A 7,403-nucleotide genomic window follows, 5' to 3' on the forward strand; every position below is an offset into this window, starting at 1 on the left:
GGAGTAATTTTCCATTTCCTTCTCCAGCTCATTTTACAGACGAGGAAACTGAGGTAAATAAGGTTAAGTGACTTGTTTATGGTCATATAGTTTGTAGTGTCAAAATTAGGTTTGGAACTCAGTAAGATGAGTCTGCCTGACTCCAGACCTAGGACTTCATCCACTGAGCACCAAGCTGCCCCAGATATTGTTCAGTTGTGCTCCACTTTTCATGACTCCATATGGGGTTTTCTTAGCAAAGATACCAGAGTGGTTTGCCATTTCCTTCCCCAGTGGATCAGGCAAATAGGGCTTAAGTGATTTGCTCAGAGTCACATAGCTAGTGAATATTTGAGTCAGGGATTTCCTGACTCTAGATCCAGCACTCTATCCACAGAGCCACCTAGTTTATCAATACCTGTCAAAAATGCCCTACTATTTGTGGGTTTAGAATATTGCCTGCAGCATTAAGAGATCAAGTGATTTGCCTAGGGGCACACAGCAATATGTATTGTAGTTGGGCCTTGGATTCACATCTTTCTAAGTAGCTTTTTCATGTTATGTATGGAAAAAAACAATTTCACACTGTAATTTTTAAAAAATTTGACTTGGGAGTAACAGGCAGTACAGTGAATAAAGCATTGGAGCTGGAGTCAGGAGGATCTGAATTCAAATCTGTCCTTAGACTGTATGACCTTGAGCAAATCATTTAATCTCATTTTCTCCAAATGAAAAAAAAATTTTTATTTAACTACAGTAATGAGGGATTAAATATTAATATGTTGAAGAGATTAAAAGGGAAGAAAGGAAAATGGAAAAGACAAAAGGATTGCATCACCCCTTTAGGAAGGTAAAGGAAAAAGAGAAAAAATGAGTTAGAAATAGATAAAATTCCACAGGAAAAAAAATCAATTTTCATTTATTTTATCTCCATATTAAAGATGAAAATACCTGAAGTGAATAAATTTACTAAGTTTCCATGGAAAAAGCTGTCTTCAGCTTGATTTATTATGAAGGGGAGTACACTCTAATCTAATCCAACAGACATTTGTTAAGTGACTACTATGTGCTGGGCAGAGGGCTAAATGGCTCACAAAGTATAGAGTCTGGAGTTATTAGTCTCTACATGGATGTCTGGTCTCAGATACTTCCTATTTGTGATCCTGGGCCAGTCACTTAATCCTGTTTGACTGAGTTTATAAAATGAATTGGAGAAGGAAATAGCCAACCACTTCAGCATCTTTGCCAAGAAAATCCCAAATGGGATCACAAATAGAGGGAACTGAAATGATAACAAACTCTGGGAATAAAAAGAAAGGCAGTCTCTTCCCTTAAAGATTTTATAATCTAATGGGGTGGACGAGGAGAAAGAAGAAAACACACAAAAGGAGTCAAGAAGTAGGTGGGTGTGAATGGATCATCTAGGGAGTAGAAAGAAAAGGTAGGACAGCAGTGTGGAGAGAGCCTCCAAATCTGGTGTCTGCCCTCTGTACTGGGAGGAGTTTGGTACTCTCTCCTCCAGATGGAAGTAGATCTGTCGAGACTAGAGACAGCTGCACCAGGATGAGATTATAGGTGATGAGTTTAACCTGGAAGAGGCATCTGGTTCAATGTGGAGTTGAAAAAAACCTGACAGGGCAGCAGATACAAAGTGGATACTTAACTGATTATGGGATCCATTGGGAAAAGAAAGAAAGTTAGAAATTTAATTCTTTTGGAGGCCAGTTGATACTTCTCCAATTAGTGACAAATTGAATCCCTAACATTTTCTGATCAATCGCAGCATAAAAGTGAACTGTGCTTGCAATATAACAACTTTTTTGTAGCTCTTTACAAATGTTATCTCTTTTGATCCTTACAACAATTTTGTGAAGTGAATGTGAGTCTTATCCCCTTTTTCAGAGGAGGAAATTTAGGCTATGTGAGTAAGTAACTTGCCTAGAGTCACACATCTAGTATATGACTAAGAATCTGAACTCATATTTCCTGACTCCAGGTTCAACAACTTTTTTTGTTACCTAGCTGCCTAATAAAATATATGATAGGTGCTTTATAAATCTTTGTTGAATTAGAGTGAATCATGAGGAGTTTCTGAGTCTCTGTAGCATCCTGATCTTCCTTCTTTACATGTTTCAGTTTGTTACTCCTTCCAAAATAGGTCGCAGAAATACTCCAGATGTTCTCTAACAAAGGAAGTTCACTGAGGGACTATTATCCCCCTCCCTGATCTGTGGTATTTCTTTTGATCAACCTCATCATGTTTCAGACCAAGTGAGCCTGTGAAATAACTTATTGAATTTTAAATTTTCAGACATCAAGAAGGTAGTGAAAACTCATTTAAATGCAAAGAGGAAGAAAAGGGGGAAAGGAAAGATGGAGCCTGTAGGAGGAGAAAAAAAATCAAATAATGAGGTGTCACAACTTCAAAAAGTTTGAGATTTACAGCTATATCTTATTTCATTGAATTTATAAATCCCTTTTAATCTATTTCTCCTCTCCATTTAATTTCCATTTAATTTCCAGACCCCCAGTCTCACTATTCATTATTTGTAAATATGGACTTTAAACTATGAGGAAATAAATGGCACAAAATAGGAGAATGTTTATTGCAGGTGTTCATATTAACATGTTCTTTATTACAGATTCCAAACCCAAGAAGGCCCTCAATGACAACCATGATTACTCAAAAGGAATCATAGTAGCAGGCCACCTAGGTAAAAACAAATGGATAAGACCAATACTTTGTAAACATTTTTGGTCATGTACTCTTATAACTTATGTGAATGTTGTTTTTGTTGTAGAATTGTGTCTGATTTTTTATGACCACATTTGGTGTTTTCTTGGCAAAGATATTAGAGTTCTTTATTATTTCCTTCTCCAGTTCATTTTATAGAGAAGCAAATAAGATTAAGTACATGCAACTAGTACATGTCTGAGGCTAGACTTGAACTCAGGAAGATGAATCTTTCTGATTCTAGGTTCATCACTATCCATTGCACCATGTAGCTAAAGCATATGAATATACTACTGTCCTAATAATGACATGCATTATATAATTGGAAATCAATAAAAGATGAGTTAAAGATGAAATAATATTTAATTGTAGGGTCAGTTGGGAGTTACTGAGTTAGGAATTGGGAGAATGACATGGTCAGATCTGTACTTGATGAAAATGACTTTTGTAGCTCTGTTGAGGATAGATGTAAGTGGAGATAGACGAGACAGAAACCAGTTAGGAATCTATTACAATAGAGGTGATTAGGCTTTGAACTAAAGTGGTAGCTGTATAAACAGAGAAAAAAAAGACAGATGTGAGAGATGGTATGGAAGGACAAATGACAAGTTTGGCAACTCCTTATAATTAGAAGGGTAAGTGAGTGAGGAATTGAGAATTACACCAAAATTATGAATCTGGTGGAAGATATACATAATAGAAAGCTCAAGTTCTGATACTGGTACCTATGAAATATAAAAAGATATTGAGATGATAATAAAATACTGAAGAATAATTCAGTTTTTCTAGTTGTTCTTTCTTAATTTGAAAATTCAATTCAATAAACGTTTATTAAATTAATTCTACATGAAAATTACTATGGTAGGCATTAAGGAAACAAAGGGAAAAAAATCAATCTTTGCTGTCAAAAGATTTTACATTATACTTGGATTAGGCAGAATCCAAGCATTAACTATTATTCAGAGTGTCTTTATTTTCTTATCAGAAAGCAGTCATCTGTATGGGTTTATTTCCCATCTTTTAGTCCTGGATTCATGCAAGACTCCCCTCTTTCACTTGATAGCTCTTCTCCTTCACTTTCCTATGTCTAATTGCCAAACCCTGCCAATTTTTCCTCCACAGTGTCTCCATTCCTTTGTTTCCATGGCTACCCTCAAATTCAGGTTCCCATCATTTCACACCTGGATTTTACAATAATTTCTTAGCTAGACTTTCAACTTTAATCCTATCCTTGTTTATACCACCTTGCCCACTTACCATTAAATTTTCAGTAGTTAATCAAATAACACAAATGAAACTCTTATTATTTGCCAACATTGTGCTATTAATAATGAATTATTTATTACTATAAATATAAATAATTATTACCCTCTCTGTGCCATGTATGGTGCTAAGTTCTGAGAATAGAGATACAAAAAAATACAGTCCCTCTCCTCAAGGAACTGAAAATGTATTTATTTTTATTAAATCTGTTTATTTTCAAAACATATGCATAATTTTCAGCATTCATCTTTGGAAAACCTTGTGTTCCAATTTTTTCCTTCCTTTCTCCTACTCCTTCCCCTAGATAGCAAGTAATCCAATATGTTAAACATGTGCAATTCTTCTATACATATTTCCACAATTATCATGGTGCACAAGAAAAATCAGATTAAGAAGAAAAAAAATGAGAAAGAAAACAAAAAGTAAACAACAACAACAACAACAAAGGTGAAGAATACTATATTGTGATCCACATTTATTCCTGATAATTCTCTTCTGAATGCAGATGACTTTCTCCAACACACCACTGGAACTGGCCTGAATCACATTGATGTTAAAGAGAGCTGTGTCCATCAGAATTGAGCATTGTATAATCTTGCTATTGCTGTGTCAAGTGTTCTCCTGGTTCTACTCACTTTACTTAGCATTAAGAAATGACAATTTAATAGGGAAGATAACACATAGAAAAACTGAAAAGCAGGGATAAGTGAAAGGTATCTGGTGGGGCACAAGGATGGAAAAGTAGGGAGGTGAAAGAAATCCAAAATAAGTGTGAACAGATAGGAAATGAGATTTCTGTTCTATCCCACCCCACCCCAATCAGAAGGGCAGGTGTGAGGACCAAATCTGATTGGTGCTGGAAAATGAGATTTCCCAATGATAGCGTAACTGGGAGTATGAGGGATAAATCAAAAAAGTCCAAAAGGAGTGCAACTGGAGCAGAATTAGCTTTCCTAAATTACTGCTTCTCTCATCTAACTCCTTTACTCAAATGTTTCCCTGTTGCTTATAGAATTAAATCTTAGCTCCTAAGCCTGGCATTTAAGGCTCTTTATTACTTCTTAACCTAAAATATATTCAGAAGTTCCCCAGCATAGTCCTTGTAGGCAAGTCTCTGAACACATTTTCTATAACTATTTTGTACATTTCTATCTTCAATTTAATACTGCAAACATTTATTAAGTGCTTACCATCCGCAAGGAATTATACTGGGCCACAGATTTCATGCTAGTGTGATTCTAGGCTTATATAATTGCTTATTACATCCCCACAAACACACAAACACAAAGCTTTCTTGCTTGTAATGTTTTTCTTTCTTTTTTGCTCCATCTGCTGATATCTTATATTTTCTTTAAGCCTGCCTCAAGCCAGCTTTGGTATATTTGCTGGCTCCTAAATCAGCAGATGTGTTCAAATCCCAATTTGTCATTTACCAGCTGTGTGACCTGGGCCAAGGCACTTATACTCTGCAAGCTTTGGTTTCCTTATTTGTAAAATGCTGATAATAGTTCTTAGCCCAAACAAGGCTATTATATGGATTAAATAAAATAATAGCTATAAAGTATTTTGAGTTCAACGGTAAAGTATGATGTAAGAGTCAGACATTTCATGAATTCTTCTGTAATTACTCTTTAAGGCAACCTTTTCCCTTTAAAAGATTCTCTCAGTACTTGTCCATATATTACATATCACCTAATCAAACACTTACTAATATGTTATCTTAAAACTATTCTAGATGTTTTATTTCTCCAAATGAAATGTAAGCTTCCCAAAGACAGGAACCACATTTTTTATTTCCTTTGTATCTGCCATAGCACCTAGTAAAGAGGCTTGTATATTAAATGCTTTTAAAAATTGTTGGATGAACTTTCATATACAAATATATATATACATACATAAATACAAATGTGTTTATATATGTGTGTGTATATGGATATAAAAAGTTTCCAAAAATATATATACACATATAGTTGTGTTATGTATATATGTATGTAAATATATGTGCATACATTATCATATGTGCATATAAATAAATACTTATGACAGAGGGAGGGGGAGATAAAAGAAGATGAAGGGAGAGAAGAGAAACAGAGAGAAACACACACAAATACACATACATACACACACACACACACACATATACACACATAGAGAAAAATCTGAAAACATGGATATCTTACTCTTTACCATTGCATTCATTCAGTGAACTCCATGACTTACTTGATTGAAGGTATAGAAACAGTGGTTCTTTCTGTTATTGTTTCAGTCATGTCTGGCTCTGTGACACTATTTGGGGTTTTCTTGGCAGAGATATTGAAGTGGTTTGCCATTTCCTTCTCCAGACCATTTTACAGATGAGGAAACTGAGGCAAACAGGGTTAAGTGACCTGCCCAGGGTCATACAGCTAGTAACTGTTGAGATCACATTTTAACTCAGATCTTCCTGACTCTAGTTTTTGAACCCAGTAGTTAGGTGGTACAGTAGATAGAAAGTCAAGAAGATTAAACTTTCTGAGTTTAAATTTGGTCAGACACAATTGAAAAATAACAGAAACAGTGTTTAAGATAATACAAAAAATGTTTGTGAGAAATCAATGTCCCTGATCATATAGATCTCAGAGTAATTAAAGAAAAATAAAATCCCTTATTTTACTAGTAACATGCCAGAAGGAAATGTAGATAAGACCAATAATTTTAATTTCCTTTTCTAGCCATGATTATCATGAGAAACAACCAAAGCAATAGGAATTAAACTATCTTGGACATTATATAAAATTATTAGAAACTTGGAGTGAACCTGGAGACTTATTTTGTAGAGTTCAACATTCCTAGGAGGGAACCAGAAATAGACAGCTGGGAGTGACTCAGACTTAGCTATTATGACCACAGAGTCCAGCTGCCATGATACATAACCAATTCTAGAATATCATACCTATGTGAGATGAACAGCACTAAACCAAAAAATGGTGAAAAAACTACTAAACATTATCCCAAAGAACTTATATCGAAATAGACTGCCCTCCTTCTGAGAGAGGATGAACTTAGTGTAGATTTAGATTTGGCCTTAGCTAATACAAAAATTTATTTTGCTTGATTATACATGTTTGCAAAAGAGGCTTTGTTTTTGTTTCTTGCTTTCTCAATGGGGTAGGGAAGGGAATGGGACAAAGTGGCTATGGGGAGGCAAGAATGAATTACTTTAATTTGAAAGTAAAATAATATTGAATTGAATGTTTGATGTGATGTTGGGGCTATTTACTATTCAATCAATTCTTGTTTTACATTGCTAAAATAAAAGATAAATTCACTATGCATAGACATAGTGAATCAATAATTTATGACAATTAATTTCCTTTCATTATTTTCCTTTTTTATTTTTACCTTACTGACTTGATTGGTCAAGAATACTTTTATTGGCTAAATCATC

This window comes from Sminthopsis crassicaudata, chromosome 2 (genome assembly GCF_048593235.1).
Source record: "Sminthopsis crassicaudata isolate SCR6 chromosome 2, ASM4859323v1, whole genome shotgun sequence".
Lineage (NCBI taxonomy): Eukaryota > Metazoa > Chordata > Mammalia > Dasyuromorphia > Dasyuridae > Sminthopsis > Sminthopsis crassicaudata.